Raw genomic sequence first — 21,182 nt, 5'->3', positions numbered from 1 at the left:
TAGGTTCGCGTGCGCATTGTTCATGTGCCAATACACACTCACACATAGATATGTATACGCCCCCACTTATGTTTAACCTAATTCCGTTATGGTCTCAATAACATGCGGTTGTGTAAAGGATAAACCAGCTTCCTGCAGAGATGTAATATGCCATTCATGAGCGTTTTACTACGGTTTGTGTGGGAGTACCCCAAGGGGAAGGGATGGGTAGATGAGCATACATATTATTTATGTGTACAAATGTATTTGCACTTATTGTATATGAATCAGGATTATTTCAGTCAGAGGGTATGTTCGTTCTTTTGCATTTAAATATACGTGTACACTGTACATACATATGTATATAAAATTGATAGATATAGCAGGAATTATGTAGATCTCATAAAACTTCAGATATACATATTTCTATAATTCTATAAGTTTCTAAACATTGCTCTCTTTTTTTATAGCTTGTCTACCAGACCAATGGCCAGCTATCAATTTTGAAATACATTTATGTATATAATATATTTATTGCTTTTTCCACCGAAATTGTGCTATCAATCATAAACAATGAATATTGTACGAAAACCTACAGAGCGCAGTGTGAACAGGTGTATCGTTGAGCTTTAATGCTCATAAAAATCGGCCAGCTGCAGAGGGAACACAATTTTGCTGTTTTTTGTTCATTCGCATAATTTTGCAGCACTTATTTTGCGGAATGTGTGACATAATAATCAGCGTAATGATGATGGTAATAATAATTGTGTTTTATTACAATATTTGAAAAGACTGGATGGAGTACAACAACATCTACGAGTATATTTGTATGAAAAGTATTACTGCTTTGAGGTTTTGTAGGCTAAAACCTATTATATTAAGTTTATACATATTTATATGCAAATAACTTAAGAGTGTTGTACTGAATAAAGTCACTTTCTATACAATAAAATCATATTTGCTTGTTGCAAGAGGTTTCCGCATAACCAAGTTTATGCTACCCGATATTAATTTTGTAATAAAATTTGCATAAATATTTGCATATATATTTAGACACACAAACATGTATTTTTTAGATATTTTGCCTTTCATTTATCAATAAACATTTATATATTTATATTCAAAACTACATGGCTCTATGGCATGGCGCAATAAAAATTAAAAATGAATATATAATAGATCAATAATTACATAATAATAAAAAGAAACATTAATTTCCTTGAAATTTTTATTTTCTAATCTAAATAGTGGTTTCCTTTCGGCTCACCCTGTATTCTCAGCATAAAATATGCACTACAATCACATGAAAAAAGGTGCAGTGACAGAAAAAATTTAAGAATTTGTGTCAAATGTGACATGGCGAGTACACATGTAGGCACTTTGTAGACAATCATTTTTAAATCCATGCACTTGCATACATACATGCACACACTCACACAAATAATGCTTTTATTCAATTAAGTTATGAACTGTGTTAGCTTTTCATGTCAATTTTAATGCTTTATGTTGCTGTTGAATTATGTTGAAAGCTCGAAATTATTTTTATTTTTATTGTAATAACAAATTATTGGACACAATCACAAGTAGGTATATACTCGCATATGCATACTTGCATATATACATTAATATATACTATTATTTTAAATTTAATTAAAATAAATATGGGAATAAGATTATATTATTTGTCACATTTACTTACATTATTCAGCCGATTTCCTGAAAAATCATGTGTTATCTGAAAGTAGAAAAAATATCAAATTATTTTTATTACTCCAAAATGTACTTATATATTGTAAATATATATTTCCAATTCACCAAGCCTAGAAAATGCACTTTTGAATGCATGTGAAAATGTGTTGCAATGTTGCTTATCATAATCAAATTATCATAAAAAGTGCATTATCAGCAACTGTAAATATTGGGAAACGGTTTGTAGCGCAAGAAATCTTTAAAGTTTTGGTTTTTATGTACATTGCTTTGCTGATACCCCACTAACCCGGTCATCTATTAAATACAACAAGTTATTTCATTGCTATCATAAAAATAATCATAAATAGAATTTGTTACGTTCAACAGGGAAATACCCAAAATATGTTTAACCCTATAATGACCTATTACTGAATAAAATATTAAAAAAAAAACTTTCATTGTTTGTGCTTTTTTTTTGTTTCTTTAACAGATAGCAACAATATTTTCTTGCATTTCTCTGGGTTACAAAAAATTCTATGCAAGATTCTATTATTAAAGCCTTCAATTTTCACCATAACGTATTTAAACTAATGTTACTTTTTTAATGATGTATGTTGATTTAAGAACGACCAATAAGTCCTCGTCTTATAAATCAAAAAGTTTCAGAAAATATTTTATTTTATAAACATAACAATATTTCTTAAGTTCAGAGAAAACTGACCATAGAAGGGTTAAGTGTCTCATTACAAAATATTTATCAGCTCACAGTTAGCCCATTTCTATGAAATAAATGATTATAGATAAGAGTCGAATAATTGTAATAAAATATTGATTTTTGGGTAGCGTTTAACCTAATATTTTCCAAAAACAACAAATGATTTTTTGTTGTTTTAAGAACTGAGAATTGATTTCACTTAATTTCAACATAATAATAAAATATTAATAATTTAACTAAATATTTTTTAATATTTTCAATTATTTCAGTCTACATTTTCTCTAAAACGATATTAATACTTCAGCCTCTCTGCTATATGAAGTGTCAAAAAATACTGGGAATTTTCGTTTTCTGATAAAATAATATTTATTCATACGTCTACATTAATTTCGATATCTTAAAATTTCCGAACACACATATTTATACACTACTATTAGACACTAAAGACTACTAAATAGTTTATTTTAAGGTTCATGCCACACTCGGAAATTTGTCATCAGATGCTCACAGCACTATCCGTCGATTGCTTTGATGCAAATAATAAGCTATAAATAACAAATTGATTAATTCCTCAAGATTGGTATTCCAAATATTTTGTACTAAAAAAATTTGTCGCGAAAATAAATTGAAAACAACTGACAACATTTAAATATTCATGATATATTTGATTGAAATAGAAAAATAATTAAAAAAGTCTGCAGAAAATTCGAAAACCATTTCTTAAAGCGCAAAAATTCACAATCTTCGTTCCGCCCATTTTAGTGAGCATAATAAAGCGCGCACAGGTGATGGAAACTTTTGAAGATATTTATGCACATACATATGTAGGTACTTATCGAAACACATATACATAGATACATATGTATGTATGTGTGCACCTATCCGCGGTAATCGAACTACGGCGAAAATTATAATAATCAACGCCGGCGCGGTGGCGGCTCGCCCAACCTGCCTGCCAATAAAATTGGAAGTGTGCACCCAACCTGAATGTCTGATAGATAGCGGTAAATAAAAATGGAACAAAGCAAAACCACAAAAACATTAGATGCCATTAACGTGAGCCATGGCTGAGACGCTGTTGCTACAAAATGCGAGGTAGGAATGCCGCGTTTGCAGAGTCAGTCCATAGCGGAGCATTAAATTTGAACTAAACTCAGCTATAGCCAGCAAGACCACAGTCGAGAGTCCAACAACACGCCACTCGCCCAAATGGTTTCCAGTGGCTGCGATTACTCGATTTCGTTGCACGTACAGGTTGCAAGTGCAACTGTAGTCATCGTGATGTTGGTTTTACGTTCGCCGCCGAGGTGATGCGAAATCTTGCGATCCCAAGAGGTCGATGTAATTACCAAAGCATGATTGAGTAGATGTTCAGGTGAGTTGACTGGCAGCAAAGCTAAATGCTTGCAGTGTGGCGAATTTCGGGTTTAGAGTTATGGATGATTTTTTCCTTTATAGAAAAAAACTCAAATTTACTCGTTGCAGCACTTTATATAATGAATAGCTAAGCTATATCTATATTAGGAATAGCTAAACTGCAGCTGTTGTGTTTGGGAAAAAATTATCATTGAGTTTTCAAGACCCAAAAATTATTTTGTCTAGATCCATTCGATTATTTGCTAATTAACTAAATTCATCAATTGATTCACAGCGAGCTGCATTAAGCTTAAGTCTTCTCATTTGGCTCCCATTCTTCGTATTTGTTTTATTGACTGTCCTCAAGAGGACCAGCTAAAATCGGGATCGGGATAGCAACACTAATGCAGAAAGATGGCAATATGTGCAAGCTGCGTTGCCTTGGCGCCGATAACAATAATAAAATACAAATTTTACCGCTTACTATTTCAGTTCAATGAATGACTAAATGCAATGACACGACTCAAGACGAACTCATACGAGTATTTATATATACTATAGAGAAGTGTACATATGTATCTGTGTAGTATTCTTAACTCAACAGTAACTTTATATAAGTAAGTGAAACCAGTTATATTCCCTATACTTACATCGAAATATATGTATAAGTAGAGCTACATATGGTATATGTGTATTAAAGCAGAGAATGTAAAATATAGAGAAGTTTCACGGCGGGCTAGTTGGCCACACTAATTTGCTTTTCGAAGGGGTACTCGTTTCTATAAGGAAGTTTCACCACAGAATTCTATAAGGAAGTTTCACCACTGTTTAACATCAGAGGGCTAGAAAATAGCAGAATTAAGCGTTTGCAGTGTTAAATGAGAAAAATTGTGTTAATTTCTATGTTAGGAACTGTACACTTACATATTTGCCTATATACAATGCGCATATGACTTTTTTGCATATAATTTATAGATATTTTGTTGATAATTGATATGAGGGCACATGCGCACATACATATGTAATTCTTTACAATATACAAAAAACTAAATTACTTTATATTCTTATTTAAATGTAACATAATAATACTACCTTTATTTACTTTAGTCATTAAAATGTCATATATTATCATACATACATATGTATGTAAATTATTACAAAATGATAAACGTACGTTCGTAGTTACATACATATGTGCACATGTAAACAAAAGAACCATTCGAATTGTGTCTATATGTCAATTTGTCAACATTCAATATATGTATGTATGTATGTAAATAAATATGTGTACTCATGGCTTCATACAAGATCTTCGTTGCCACGGACAACGACGAATGGCCGTAGCTTATGATTTTTTTGTGTTCATGTCAAAGAGCTGTAAGGAATGTGGAGCGTACGCAGGCAAAGAGGCCCAGATGTCCAACATATAATGTCTTTAAGTTTTATGCCTTGTTTCTTTAAAAGATCAATAGTAATTATTCTAAACATGATTTAATATGTTGGCAGATATTAAAATGCATTTAATTATATAGATAACCAATTAATACTTCAAAATTTGTACATACATATTAAGCGCAAATATTATTACGGCGGGATCACTTGAAGCGGCCCTGTAAAACTCGATGTGTCGAAAAAGTGATGGCCGCCTGCGCAATGCCAAAGCGACGCAACATTGTGTTGTTGGTAGAAAATCGGCTTGTCGTAAATATGTATGGATATGTATGAGCATGCAAACATATCGACATAAATTTTTGCCAGCCAAAGAATTTTTGTTGAAAAATATTTAAAATCGACTCAAGGGCTATGTTGCCATTTTTGTACCTAGGTTTTTGTGATGTTGCAAATTTTCCTTCTGGATGGAACATTAGAAAAATCTTCAATTTATGATTTTTGTCATCGTCGCGAAAAGACGTTTGTGGACATGCGTATGCGCGGGGAGATGTGTATGGCGTTGCTTTTATGAATGAAGCAACTTTGCCAAGTGAATGTGCGCTTGCGTTCATGAATGAAAATGTTTTTGTTGTATTTATTACAAAATTTGGCTTCGTTGATTGGCTGCCATATTGACTTGTGATGCTGCTTATGCGTTTGAGGCGCTCGTTGTTTTTGTAGAACAATGCTTTTGATTTTTTGTGATGGTTGGCAGATTTACGTGCACGCATATGCAAATGTAAGTTTGTGTGTTTGTTCAGTGACATACAAACATATGTATGTATATGCATACAGAGAAATGCGCGCACATGTGACATGACCTTCACTGATAAGTGATAATGATACTATTCGAATTTTTGAAGACATATCTACATATGTATGTACACACGTAAATGCTTATGTATATAGATATACATATGTATATGCAAGTTTAAGTTACGAAATATGTAGTTCATTTTAGTGTTATACGAAATGTATTTAGTAAATATAAAAATATAAAACATATTTTTATGAAAGTATGTACATACATATGTATATTATTATACAATATGACATAAATATGTGGGTCCGTTTGAATATTTTTTTTACAAATATACCTCTGAAATCGCATAATGTTTTCAATTGTGGATGCATTCATAAGTATCCGCAAAACGAATTTCATGTCAGTTGTATGTACATATGTATATAGTAAGCATATAAATGCATCAACATATAAACAAAGAGCCTAACATGCGTCAATAATAGAAATGTAAACCTCTGAGCATATTTTTCAATTAATACTCAGCTCTGTTACGAGGCACTGTTAATATTTCTCCTTCCGAGCCAGCCGTGGTGAAACTCGCTTATAGGATTTTGTTAGTTTTTGACAATTCACACGCTGGTCCGCAATTGAACCTTCTCTATATTTTACATTCTCTGATTAAAGTGCATCAATTAAATTACAGAATAAAACAATTATTATGATAGATGTAAGTACATACATAACGTTATGGAAATTTACTAGATTCAATATATATTTGTACCTTAATCTTATTGTCTGATTCTACATAGCTTTGTATGTAAGAATAAATATAAGTAATTTCAGGCATATAAAAATGATCACTGTCACGATTTTCTCGACTTAATGATGGCATCTTGATGCAAATCTTATAAAACATCCAACCAATTAATTCTTTCTTAATAAAATCTCCCTCTGTGAAGCAACCTGTCATTTCTCAGTACAGCAAGTTTTGAGCATTACTCACTATCTCAGTGTATCTTGTAATTTCAGTTCAAAGACTATTATATACTATAGAAAGTAAACACAAAATAAGTAAAAATTTCAGGTTAGAATTTTCTTAAAACATTTATAAAAATTAAAAATCTCAGCGGATGCTAGCTGTTAGCTAAAAGCTTAGAAATCTATTTTTTTTTACCTAAGTTTGAAAAAGCGCTTCAAATAGATACATACAAACACGCAGTTTAAATTTGAATCTTTAAGTACCGCAGTGGCCAAAAAAGTCACAAAAACCAAACAGACAGCGCCAATGGACCAACAAAGAAAATAACAAATGGCAACAAACAACCAATGACAAGTGCAATATTGGCAACTTGGACTGCAGACAGCATCGTTTTGAATGTAAGTGGATAGCTGCCAGTGAGAACAAACAAAAAACTAAAAAATTGTGGCGACTCCTTTAAGCTTCAGAAAACATGCTTTTTTCAAAAAGCAAGAAATATATGTCCGATGAATACTTAATAAACATAAATCTACGTAGAGAAATATATTAATAACTCGTTGGAGATAATCATATCATACACAACATATACATACATATGCATATTGAAATCGTTCGAGTTAATTATAAAATTGATCTCCTTAATACCCGAAACGCGAAATTATATTTGCAATCAATCAGTTTAATTGATTTCAACGATTCAAACTCTACAAAAATGAAAGTGTTACAATAGCCTTGACCAAATGCCACCAGCTCGTTGATACACTTACTGCTAGCTAACGAGTTGTGAACTTCACACCAATTTCTTAATTACAAAGTAAACGAAAACCCAATAACTGATGAGCCATGTGACATATAAATTACCCACCGAAAATAAATGAAATCAAAGCACATTCAAAAAATACTCAAAGGCAACAACAACAAGCATAGCCAATAAAGATGTGCAGGTGTAAATGAAGATTGAAAAACATTTATAAGAAAATAAAATGTATAAAAAAATGGCAAATGTTGATAATCGGCGTCCACCATGGCAAACATTCAAGTTAACAATTTACACAGCGGAGTAGTAAGTATAATGGAAATAATTTGCATAAAAGCGAAAATTAATAAACAAGCAATTAATGATTAATGCCTATGACATAATTTAGCGAGAAGCGATTTGTGGAGATTTAGAGGAAGCAAAAAACGAAGTATTGTGTGAGGAGTGATGTTTGTAAAATACGCATAGATAACTCTTTATGGGCTTATACAATAGGAGAATCTTATGCAAACATAAAATGGCTATGCAAAGATAAATAATTCAATTTAAAATTATATAAATAGAAAATTTTATGTGATAAATTACATGGTACAATAGTGATTTGTATTTATTTATTTGGGTGAATCAAGCAAAAACGAAAGATACAAAGAAATAGGTTATAGAGAGGGATATCAAAAATCAGTGGAAGCAGATACTAGACAAATTTGTGTCAATATCATACAACAGACCAAGGCGAAAGGAACCAATGGAACGAGAAACTTTATTGAAAGACATCCTGAACCAGTGTATACTTATTTAAAAATAAATAAATAATATAATATAAATAAATATAATAATAAGTATAAATATTTCTCTCTCTCCAACAAATCAAAGAAAAAGCGATCACTTTCATATGAAGAGGTTTATAAAACAGAGAAGCGGAAATCCTCTGAACTTTTCACGACCAAATTTGATACTTTTTGAAACACTGAAAAATTCACAACAAAACTAACATTTTTCTATCGATACTTCCTACGTTCGTATTTTTTGTATGTTTATTGATATGTTTCTTAAATGTTACTTCATAGCACAGTCAGTGTCCTCGTCATTCACATGCGACATTGATCGCAGCCAAAATTGGACATACAAAGCACGCGGCAAATTACACACTTAACAAATCAATGATACTTGTACAACAATTGAAGAGATCTACTGAGCAACTGAGATTGTTATGACCAAAATAGTGGCTACCGCTTTACCCTGATCTTCGTACATTTATGGCGTTTATGACAATCATTAATACAAATAAGCAGAGTGAAAAACATTTCCGATTTGAGAGCTCATCTACAAACGAACGCTTGTCCGGAATCCAAAAATACCATAGTTGTACAACAACATGCACGAGCGCAGTAGTAATTAGTGTCACAATGATTCATTTAAATGCAATTAGTGCCTACTACTCTAGTTATTGGCGCCGCGCACCGCACACAGCATTCAACCAAAGCAGAGTTACTGGCGAACGGACAGCACATCTTAAAATGCTATTGTACGCTGGTCATTAATTAATTGTCGTCGGGTCGTTCGTCTCAGCTCAATAAGTCGCATTTGTGAACAAAAGAAAGAAATGATGAAATGCATTTTTAACTGTCTACAAAAAAAGGCGGAGGACGAGCGAGCGACCAACCGACCGACCGCCGCCGGGTGTGGCATGTGGGGGGCCAATTAGACATTTGACTAAATTAAGATGCCTTTAAGTTTACTGCCACATAGACGCCTTTGTGTGAGTACATTATACATTAAATATATGCAGACATGTACTTGAATTTATGAAACTTTGTATTGCCTCGCTTGCAGTGAGCGCGCGGAGGTCGGACGGATGTGTTGTTGACCCGATCTGTTGCACACAGCGCATAAGTTGACGACAACAAAGGCAGGCAGTTAGCCTGTCAAGTTGCCTGTAGCGCTGCCTCCCCACATGTCTGTTTGTCTAACTGACAATTCGTCTCGCCAATGAGATGATTCATGCTATCATCAAGTTAGTTTTGTTATGCTACATATCATTGACTCGTGTCTCAGTGCATTGCTCGTCGTCGACATTGTCTACGGCATTTCTCATAAACATTTTCCGCATCATTGTACATGAACTACTTGTAATTGCATATTATCCGCATTGTAGGGGAAGACATGGCTGTCACTTTTTTAGTTTGTAGGTAATTGTTATAGATTTATCTTAAACTGACAAAGAAAATGCATTTAAAAAAATGTTAGAAATGAAAAATGTTAGTCTCACGCGAGTTTACAAAAAATGAATTTGGACTAAAAAGTAAAAAATGCAGCTTGTTTAGTGGTGTTGCCAGCTTAAAGTATTTGAAAAAATGTGTAGTTGCAACGGCAAACATTTCCCAACATTTTATTTGAGGAATGCTGCCGAGTTGAAAGTGCTTGGCCAGATTAAAATCCTTTTCATTCCTTACCCCTAGATCCGCATAATATCAAAAAAATATTTTTCGGGGAAAATTTTATTTTATTGTTTGGGAGAAATTTTTATTTAATTTTTTTTTCAGAAAAAATATTTTAATTCTTTTTTCGACAAATTTTGTTTTATTTTTTCAAAGAAAATTAAATTTTATTTATATTTTTTCATATAAATATTATTATGACAGATGGTTTCGTTGCCATAAATAAATTCAGTCTAAAGCGCACATAATTTCCCTTATTACATACATAAATCACAAGCGAGTAAATAAATTTGAAAACAAACAAACAAAGAAACATGCTCTTCTCTCAGGTGTACTAGACGGAACAAAGAACATTGTAAGTTTGTTGTTGCGCTCGCTGAACTCGTGCACTCGTTTTGTTTTCTCTGACAGGATTTGTTTACATCCGACTATTCCAACTAATAAAGCCAACGAGTAGACTTGTAATTGCTAAAAGCCTGCACTAAATGACAAAGAAGCGTGCGAGTTCACAGCGAGATGGGAGACTGCAGTAACGGAACAAGAAAGTAAAAACTGACTTTTCCTTGTGCAAACGAGTTTGTGTTAAGCTTTTAAATTTTCAAAGGAGTATTTCATGTGGGGAACAACTGCATTTGAACAGCTGACTCATGCAGACAGCAAATACAGAGACGGACAAATGTGTGCAAGTGTAAACAAAGCAAAAGCAAGAACAACTTCAAATGGCAGCAGGCAGACATTGTCAACGCCGCATTAGTGCGTGACAGCGGCAACTGACAGCACGGAATGAATTCAACGAACGAGTTCCCCCTCCCCCGCATATTTCGCAGTCAATAGTTGTTAGCATTAGTAAAATGTGTTTGTCCTTTGGAAGCAAACAAAATGGTGTGGGATAACATTGAAAATGGGGTTGTTGAAATTGAAATTGAAAATTTTCTCTTCTCAATATGCGCAAGCAAATAAGCACAGGAAAATAAATATGCGGACTTATCTATATACGTGTGTGTATATGTGTACTCGTCAGAATTGATAAACTGCAGAGAAGTTGCTTATTGACTTTCAATGCTTATTTATTTATTTGTTTATGTCTGTTTGTGTTTCAGAATGCTGCCTAATTTCCCAAGACGGACAACGACAGCAGTCACTGCTTAGTCAATGATATATACTAAATTTCCAGCAACAATGCGTAATCGAAGAAAATTGTAAATGTAAAATACAACAACAACGTTCACAATAAGGCAATGCACTCGCAGACGTGACTGTAACTTATTGGTGTTGCCATTGCCAATATGTTGTATGGAAGAAATCGGCTGTGGACGTGAGACTTATGAGCGACAATACGCTTGGAGGCGATACTGTGGTTTCAACAAGTTTCGAGTACAATAATTTGAATTTGAAAACTGCGATAATGAATTTGGTGGAAGAAAAAGATTTTCTTAGATAGTCAGTGATCACAAAGAATATACGAAGTGTGTTCAATAAATAACGATAATTTTCGTGTTTTGAAAAATATTTATTGATTCGTCTATATTAAGGTTGTTGCCTTTCGATATTAATCACTTATGTCAGCGCTTCTCCTAATCGTCGCAAAACTTCTGAAACTCGATTTTTGAGATCGCCTTTGGCTCTTTCATGTCTTAGAATCTGAAGCATCTGAATTTCATATCTTAGGATCAGTACTTTTTGCCTTAGGATCTGAACTTGAGAAAAGTATGGATTTATTTAGTGGGAGAAAGATTTGTTATCATTACAAGATGGGATAGATACAAGTAGTTATCTACTTTTATGTCACACTGTAAACTATTGCTCGCTGCCAACAAATGTTCAACAGCCAAGAGGCAATCATCATCGTGACCAATACCACTTGACTTGCGTTGCAAGTGAGGTGAAAAATTGTGATTTTTACGCACAATGACGTGAGGCAAACGCGAATGTTGCGGCTGAATGTGCAGACTCGGGGACTTGGCTTACACACTGAGTTAACACAAACACACACGCATATGTGTATTTAAACTTGTACGCACAGCGCTACAGGCACGCATGGAGTTATGCACATAATTTTGCTGGCAGGAAATTTCATTTTCATTTTGTTTCGCTTTTATTTTCATTACGTCGCACACTTACGCACTTGTTCACATGGAGCTACTAGTATATAGCTGCTATCACTTAGTGTGTTACAATATTGTGTGATATTTCTCGTGTACTTACATGATTGCCGGTTGTGTGAGCAGGCTTTTATTGACCCGCTGTGTTGCATGTGGCAAGCAACTTGCTTGCCACTTGGTGCGCTTGCACAATCTCTACACTCAAAACGTTTGCGTACGGCTTGGCTAACGGTGTGTGTATGAATGAATTTCTGAAATGGAAATTTTTAAGGTTGACCATGAATTTGCTAGACGACTGCAGTAAGCAAAAAACTAAAAATAAGTTTGATTAAAAATATAAAGTGGAGACGCAACAACAGTGCAATGACAACTGGCGGAGAAAGTGTGGCTCGCTTGTAATCAACGCCAGTTGCTGAATAATTTGTTCGACCAGCTAACACGCTTTAAAATCAATTTATTATGGCGGAGGGAGAGCTAAGTGGCAGCTGGCTGGCTGTTTCTTAGAATTCGCGCCACAATTTGTAGTTGCAGTTGCATTTGAGGCACACTTTGACAACAACTAGACGGGTTCGTTCGTGTTGAGGCTAAATGAAGCGAAAAGCGAAACACTTGATGTGTCTCATATGACTTACGGAGAAATTTGGGTATTAAATTTGGATATACAACTGATTGTTTATATGCGCTTGCACGCATTGCTAAACGTTAGAGAAACGAAATTCCTTATCGCTGCACTTATTCCGATTGAAATGCTAGATTTATTGCTTTATATTTATATTTCTATAAAATCAATAAAATTCGTTTTTATTTCGATTTTTTGTCATGCATTTTGTTATTGTTGTTGGTGTCGCTTTGTGTCAGCCATAAATGGTTTCGTCGGAATTGCATTGTGCGAACAGCGAGCGACTGCGTCAAAATGCCATAATCGTCAATACGTCGGAAATGTGCGAGCATGACGTTCATTCACATGCGAGTATATTCTTACAAACTCGAGTGCATATAAGCATATGCATTGCACACTTATGCACCACTGAGTGAGTACTTTTATGTACATAGTGCATAGAACATCCGCTTCTAGCTGCTTTAGTGTTTTCTTTGAACAATGCATTTCACTTCCAAGCGCTCCATAGAATATTTTTGCAATTTTTATAAAGATTTACATATAAATACATATACCTTAAATAAAACAAAGAAAAAAACAGTGAATCATTTTGGAGGGAGAATTGATATTATTTTGGACGGAGAGCCGCTTATTTCTTTAAAGCTTGAGGTCTTTGCTATATAAACTGATGAATAACACTGTAAAGCAATTGACTTGATATTGGACCAAACTATTTTTTTCCGATAGATTCGAGTCATAAGTAAAAAAAATCATTCTCAGTTTTTCGAAGTTAACCTCTAAAATCAAAATGTTTACTTTCGAATTTCGAAAAAATTTTGACTTATTGAAAATATTTTTATTAATTACAGGATACAGTTACTAAAAAAATTTTCGATAAAACTAAGAGGCCGAAATGGGATAACGAAAAGTAAAAGCTTTATATTTCGAAAAATACTGATCCAAAACTTGGTATGATTGTGAATGCGATTATCCGAGCTTCTTCTGGTAGTGATTTATATAATTTCTGTATAAATTTTACAGAAAAAAAACTTAAATGATTTTTTTCTTATTTTGAAAAGAAATATGTACCCAGTAAGTTTAATTTCGAATTTCGAAGTCGAATATTTCGATTTTGGAAGCAAATTTCAAAAATCGAAGTATCTGTTTTTTTTTGCTCATGGCTCAATCTTCCGCAAAAACTGCTTTGGTTCAATACCCAGAAAAAAAGTAAATTTTGCCGTATAGTGTAATACATAAAAATAATTGCACTTTCATTAAAAAAAAAGATTAATATTTTTAAACACTGAAGAACTGCACATGCATTCACCCCAACCGATTGGCGATCACTTGTTCAACGTGTGCACTGATAGACATTTACTTCAAACAATTCTTAATTAAAAAATAAATAAAAAAAATCAGAATAATAATGAAAACACTGAAATAGGTGTGCAAATAGCATGGCAAATTGGCTTCTTCAAGGCGAGATCACACACAATCGATTGTGAGCGCAAGGAGAACACTTTTTATTTACATACATATATACATAGATGCAAACACTTACACACAACGTATTCATTACATTAAGTAATTATCGTTAATTTGCCTTTGCTATTGTTGTTGCGCGTAATTTGGTAGCAAATGCAATTGTTTGTTTTTGTTTTTCACCTTACATTGTTTGCAGCTTACGTAACATACATTTCTACATATATACATATGTATGCATGTATGTATATGTGTGTACCTTTGCCTGTATGTATGAAGTTCAAATTCGATTGATTGCAACAATAACAATGCCAATTGTTTGATAAAAATTGAAAGTTAACAGGTGAAACTCGCAAAACGCTTATTTGTTGTTGTGAAGTATGTCAATGTCACGTATACGACACGGTTTACTCAGAAGCGCACAAGCGCAGCGGCAATGCATTTTGCAATTGAAAATTCTGAAGTTAGAAAATAAATAGTGGCTAGTTAATCAAAGATCTGGCCACACTGTTTGCATTTGTCGGGGTTTGTTTGCCAGGAGCAAAGGAGGAGTGTACTGAAGGCCAACGAATTTCACTTAAAAATCATTTCAACGCAAAAATGCATCAAGCGTACAGGGGTCGGCTTTAGTATAGTATCCCCCGATTTCAGAGTTAAAATGGGTATGGTTGGAAAGAGGACGATCTCCAGATTACGAATATATATAATAGTTGCCGCAGGAGACTTATAGTTTTCGAGATATTCGCATTTAAAGTTGAAAATTTCACAAATTTTATGTGGCGATATTTCGATTATTACTTAACTTTTAATTTTTATAATACGCTTATTATACACTAACACTTCTAAACTAACTAAATTGTTTCCACATACTTATTTTATATCAATTGGTTTAATATTTGCTTTAAATAAGCATTTTAATTTTTAAACAATTTGGTTTATATGCACAATAACCATGTTGACAGATATCAAGTGTTGCCAAATCTACATATTTTACAAACGAATAAAAGTTAATAAAAAAATTACATGATTTATAATACATTTATTCCTGTTTCTTGAAAAACCATGATATTGGGTGGACCAGAGTTATTTTTCAAAAGCGCGGCCGAAGGCCGCAATTACAGAAAAAAGCAATACGCGAAAGATTATTATTTTTATTTTCATTTGTTTGGTTATGGCAATACTTGATATCTGTCAACCTGGTTATTGTGCATATAAACAAAATTGTTTAAAAATTAAAATGCTTATTTAAAGCAAATATTAAACCAATTGATATAAAATAAGCATGTGGAAACAATTTAGTGAAGTGTTAGTGTATAATAAGCGTATTATATAAATTAAAAGTTAAGTAATAATCGAAATATCGCCACATAAAATTTGTGAAATTTTCAACTTTAAATGCGAATATCTCGAAAACTATAAGTCTCCTGCGGCAACTATTATATATATTCGTAATCTGGAGATCGTCCTCTTTCCAACCATACCTATTTTAACCCTGAAATCGGGGGATACTATACTAAAGTTTCCCCGCGTACAGGATTAAATTTCACTTTCCACACCATTTTTGTTTTTGTGTTACAACCGATAATGTTATTGTCACTGCACAGCGCACACTATACCGTTCCTCCCTCTCTCTATACCGCAACATTATTTACACGAACCCTGCCTGTCACTTTCAATTGTCACTTTGTGAAATGACAGCACCGCCCCACGTACAAGGCACACACTACTTCAATAGAATTTGAATTACACATAGCACATATTAGACTTATTTCTTTAATTAGTAATTTAAAGCGCGGGAGAACATTACATTGATCGCATTCTGCAGTGAGACATTACAGCTGGAATTTACCAAAACATTGTCGTAGTTGTCGCTGCCGCTGACTCACTAATTCAAGTGGCCATGACGTTGAAATGAATAACAAGATTAAGTACACAGCTCTCTACTGCTAATTATGATGAAATTAATGGAGCGACTGAATTTATATTAACAAAGAATGTGCTATGACATGATTATATGATACATAGTGGTGACATGACAATAGGAAATTGTTTATCGATTACTCAAAAGTAACGATTATTAATTCTATTAGAATAATTAAACTTTCTCAGCTGTGATTTAAATATATTATGTAAAATAAATTAGAACAAGATTAATTTATGGAAGATTTTTTTATATAGACAGAGAAAAAATACTCTGTGTCCAAAAAATAAGGCGACATTGTATATATTTTGAAAAGTCTTTATTTATTCTTCCAAATCAATTTCCCCTGAGCGGTCTTTTGAGCTTGGTGAACAGCCAGAAGTCGCACGGCGCCAGATCAGGTAAATACGGTGGGTGCAGAACGAGTTTTGACGCGGTTGAGGCCCGAAACATCCTTCAAAATGGTATTGGCTGAGCCTTTCGATATGCCAACTTCATCAGCAAGGTCTCTAATTGTTAATCGACGGTTTTTCAACACCAAATCTTTGATTTGTTGAACGTGAGCTTCGTCGGTTGAGGTTGATGGTCGCCCTGGACGCTCTTCGTCTTCGACACGTTCACGGCCGGCTTGGAACTCACTATACCACTTGTAAATATTTTTTTTAGACATAGCCTCATCACCAAAGGCTTTCTGCACCATCCTCAACGTATCCGCAGCAGAAAATTGATTCCGTAAACAAAATTTAATGCAAATTCTTCGCTCAACAAATTTCGACATCACAAAAAACGAAAAACTCACTTTTAGCAGCTCACAAAACGACACGTATCTCAAACGCTAATGAATATTTTGACGTGAAAATAATTCTCCAAATCCTTCGACGCGCGCAGTTTAAATTCAAATGTCACCTTATTGTTTGGGCACAGGTATGTAATTTTCAAACAATCGGTGTCAAAATCTCTCAAAAAATCAAAAACAAAAATATGAAGACTATATTGTATGTTGCAGCTGAGACATTAGGCCTACAAAATCTTGCGGATCCAATAATAATAAAAACAATAGCTGGCATACGAGTTATGTTAAAAAAATAACTGGAATTTTCGTTTTTGAAAAAATATTTATTCATTAATCTATATTAATATTATCGCCTCTAAAATAGTTCCCATTCGATATTATGAATTTATGTCAGCGCTTCCTCTAATCGTCGAAACACTTCTCAAACTCTATTTTTGGGATAGACTTTGGCTCCATCAGCGATCTCTAGTAATCTTGTAAAACGACGAACCTCCCTTTGGTGCTCTCTTTATTTTGAGAAATAGAAAAGAGTCACACGTAGTCATGTCTGGAAAATATGGAGCCTTGAGGATTGCGCACCGTTACAGTATTGTTTTTAGTAATTTGACTCTCTAAACCCGCGAAATTTTAAGATTCCCTTTGTTTTTTTAACATATCATATATATTTTTATGGCTCAAAAATTGTCCATTTTGAAAGCAAACGCCGAGATGTGATTCAAAGTAAATAAAAATAACCGTTTCTCTTAAAAATCTATTATCAGATTGCTAAATTTCAAATTGTTGTCTTAGCAATATTCCGATTATTACTCGATATGATCTCCCGAAAACTAACTTAATGCCAGTTACAAGATGTTACAACAACAAAAAAATCAGCTATTTACTATATTGTAACAAGGCGAGGCCGTAGAATCAGTTAGCTCTCAAGTGTAGATTGCGGTTAATAAACATTACAATACGAGTAAGTCAGTAAGTAAGTTAAGTTACAACAACACAAACAAAACAAAATTCCTACATAATTGATTAAAGTACCGAACAACGAATTGCTTGTGCGTTTTTAACCGCTAATTGTGTAATTTTTAAACATCTCAAAAACTTGTTTCGGGTTTGTGTTGGTGTACAAATAATTGTGTTAAACTGGTAAACATTAATTGTTAACGGCAAGTAATTATTTTCGATGTTTTCGAAATGCGCTTGTATTTGAGTGTGTGTATGTGTGTGTGGGTATTTATTACAACAATTTCGGTTTATATGTAAGTACATTTGCCACAAGCTTAAAGGAGATTTCACTGAATATTTCGCGGAGCCTCGATGGTTCAATCATAATTGCTGAGACGCACGCTATGCCCAGGCAATCGGTTGCCCAGCTAAACTCGATAGAAATATATGTAATATATATATATATATATATATATAGTTAACTATGCACTGATCTCAGTAGATATATATTTATGTAAAAATTCGAGATACTTTTATGCAAACATATATCTACATATATGTATGCATCTACATTATATCATAGTTAGCCGAACGCCCAACATTCATTCAACCATTTGAGAAGCTGAACACAAACAGCTGAAGCACAAACATTCTTGAATTTAGAAACAATTATTTATGTACATAAGTTACATACATACTTTTGAGTATAAAAACGCTTCGTTAAAAAAGTAATAAGACACAGACCACATGTCGGCGTCGGCGTGTGGCGGCAGAACGAATCTGTGGGTTGGTGTGTACGTGGCGTGTCAGTTTGTGGGTTCAACTCATGCTGCCGACAACCGCACTTCAGTTAGGAGCTACATAAATAAATACATACATATAAACATATGTACTAACACATGTGTTTGCGGTAGTCACTGATACCGTGAACCGCTGCATGTGGTCATGTGGCATGAAATGCTATGCGCTGCATTATGATTTACCGCATAATATTATTATCATACGTTTATGTGTGTTAGTAATTGTTAATAGTTAAGGAATTTCAGCGCATATACCATGAGGGATTACAAACATTGAGTGTGTGTATATGCACATAATTGCAATGAGGAAGTGTGTGGCTTGGGCACTGGGTCATAACTATTAGAGTACATGGCGTGAATTTTGTTGTTAAGCGCAAAAAGTTTGCAAATAAAATAAATAATTTATGGTTAGGAAGAAATAAAAAAGCAATATAATTCAATCAGTATGTACCAGATGTGTTCAAAAAATAACGGGAATTTTCAATTTTTGAAAAACAAAAATTTATTAATTCTATATTAATATTGTCGCCTTTAAAATAGCCCTTATTCAATATTATGCATTTATGTCAACAATTTTTCCAATCGTCGAAGAACTTCTTAAAATTTTCAGAAATGGACTCACTAAACCCATGAAATTTTAAATCATACAATTCCCGTTATTTTTTTAACACACCACCTAAGTTAAGTAAATAGGATTAACTTAGAAACTTAGATTTCATGATTTGTAATGTTCCAACACTCACGTGAGAGAAAAAAGGTACTTGAAGGTGACAGAGAGAGCAGAGAAATGGCAAATCGAAGACGACTGTGATAAAGCGCGGGTCGGAAGACTTCAACAGCACTATTACTGAAAATACTTAGGAGTGACAGAACTGTACTAAAAGAGAAGAGAAAGCTGTCTATCAGTTCCGAAAAGCTTAGTTGAGTGAAAGCTCCAGAAAATCACCTTTTCGTTATAACTATTTTAACGATTCTTTTAATATGAATTTTTTCTATTTTTTCAGCTGTCGATAACTAAGTTTTTGCGTGCTATATACATTTACCAAATATTCATAAGTATATATAATAAATATTGTACATTTTATCCAAAAAATTATGTTCATGCCTACGCTCCACAAAACACATGCCTCAACAAAGCAATCAAAAACGTTTAATACTTTTTCGAATTGGGTCGACACACAGCACGCGAAAATTGGGTAAATGAACTTGATGACCACAAGCAAGCCAACAGTATCAAAAAAATAAAATATAAGCAAACCAAACATTTATGAGCAAAATCCGCGCGCAAAAGATTGCCGCATAATACGAAAATCATTCATATAACATACATAAATCGGTATACACATAAAATCACATACATACTTATAAGTAAATAAGTCATACTCACTCACATCGAAATACAAATGAATTAACACCAGCGGCATCAGGCTGTACAAAGCGGCCAATTTCATTGCTTTTGGCGAATTGAAATTGCTATAAAATTTCGTTTCTAAGTACTAAATATTGTGACACATAGCGATATTTTTAATGGAGATACCTCTCTAATAGACTCATGCATACGACATATGTAGCTACTCGTAAATACTAAGTAAAATGAAAATGAAATTGTTGCCGAGATTCTTCCCACAAATTACGCAGTCATCATCAACATTTGAATTGAGAAAACAAAAACAATAAAGATTGCATTCATGTCACACAAGATATTTTTAGACAAGCTAGTAAATTTGGTATGATAAATGAGATGCAGCTTACTAATATACATATACATACATATACATATATGTATGTCTACAAATGATATAGACACAATAAATGGTACTATAAATGAAACTCTATCTTCACAGATCAGCTGGACCTTGCTATTCAACTTGAGAAGTATTTTGATGAGAAAAATAAAACAAATCAAAATAGATTTAATGTCTAACAAGTGATGTCATTTGCAATTAAAATATATGTACATATGTACATATTCACTTATATTAAAATTGATAGCCATGCCATTAGTTGATAATTTATGTAGTTAAAAACAGGGTTTCCTAGAAAAAAATTACTTCGAACAACTCAGAAAATTTACCTTTTTTCTAAAATTTCTAACAAAAATATGTTTTTTAAATGAAAAACAAGTAAGGAAGGGCTAAGTTTGGGTGTAACCGAACATTCTATACTCTCGCAATTTATTGATGTAATTTTATAAAGATAACACAATTCGACCCATATATTCGGTTCAATAGAATAACGAAAATCATCATAAATAGTATATGGGGAGTGAGGTAATTCCTAAACCGATTTCACTCGTTTTCACCACCAAGATACAATGATCGAAGACAATACTCTCACTTAATTTAATATTACCTATAATTAGGTATATGGGATCTGGAGGAAGTTATGACCCGATTTTTACCATTTCAGGTACAGAGAGAAACTGTTATAAGAAAAAAATTCAGAGGGAATGAATTACATAAAA

At 33.3% G+C, this 21,182-nt stretch overlaps 1 protein-coding gene and 2 long non-coding RNA genes across 11 annotated transcripts in view; 2 read left to right on the top strand and 1 right to left on the bottom strand.

Moving 5' to 3' along the window:
* The window catches only part of Mical_4 (F-actin-monooxygenase Mical), an 80,353-nt gene that overhangs the window by 38,045 nt on the left and 21,126 nt on the right, over positions 1-21,182 (bottom strand). For 7 of the 8 annotated variants that reach the window (XR_008470592.1, XR_008470590.1, XR_008470594.1 and 4 more), the window contains exons 4-5: positions 12,292-12,439; positions 1,679-1,714 (exon numbers count right to left, since the gene is read on the bottom strand). The gene's annotated coding sequence lies outside the window, so the exon portion shown is untranslated. The remainder of the gene's footprint in view (positions 1-1,678; positions 1,715-12,291; positions 12,440-21,182) is intronic. The other variant, XR_008470588.1, reaches the window with a different exon arrangement.
* LOC105219764 (uncharacterized) lies at positions 7,597-8,232 on the top strand. Its single transcript, XR_852213.3, has 2 exons — positions 7,597-7,954; positions 8,037-8,232. It is a non-coding gene; the product is annotated as an uncharacterized LOC105219764 (long non-coding RNA).
* LOC105219757 (uncharacterized) lies at positions 10,519-11,595 on the top strand. 2 transcript variants are annotated; one of them, XR_008470611.1, is made up of 2 exons: positions 10,519-11,084; positions 11,187-11,595. It is a non-coding gene; the product is annotated as an uncharacterized LOC105219757 (long non-coding RNA). The 2 variants fall into 2 exon arrangements; XR_003752947.2 differs by having other exon boundaries at positions 10,519-11,127.

Source organism: Zeugodacus cucurbitae, chromosome 2 (genome assembly GCF_028554725.1).
Source record: "Zeugodacus cucurbitae isolate PBARC_wt_2022May chromosome 2, idZeuCucr1.2, whole genome shotgun sequence".
NCBI classification, from domain to species: domain Eukaryota; kingdom Metazoa; phylum Arthropoda; class Insecta; order Diptera; family Tephritidae; genus Zeugodacus; species Zeugodacus cucurbitae.
This window is presented reverse-complemented; position numbering and strand designations above follow the sequence as displayed.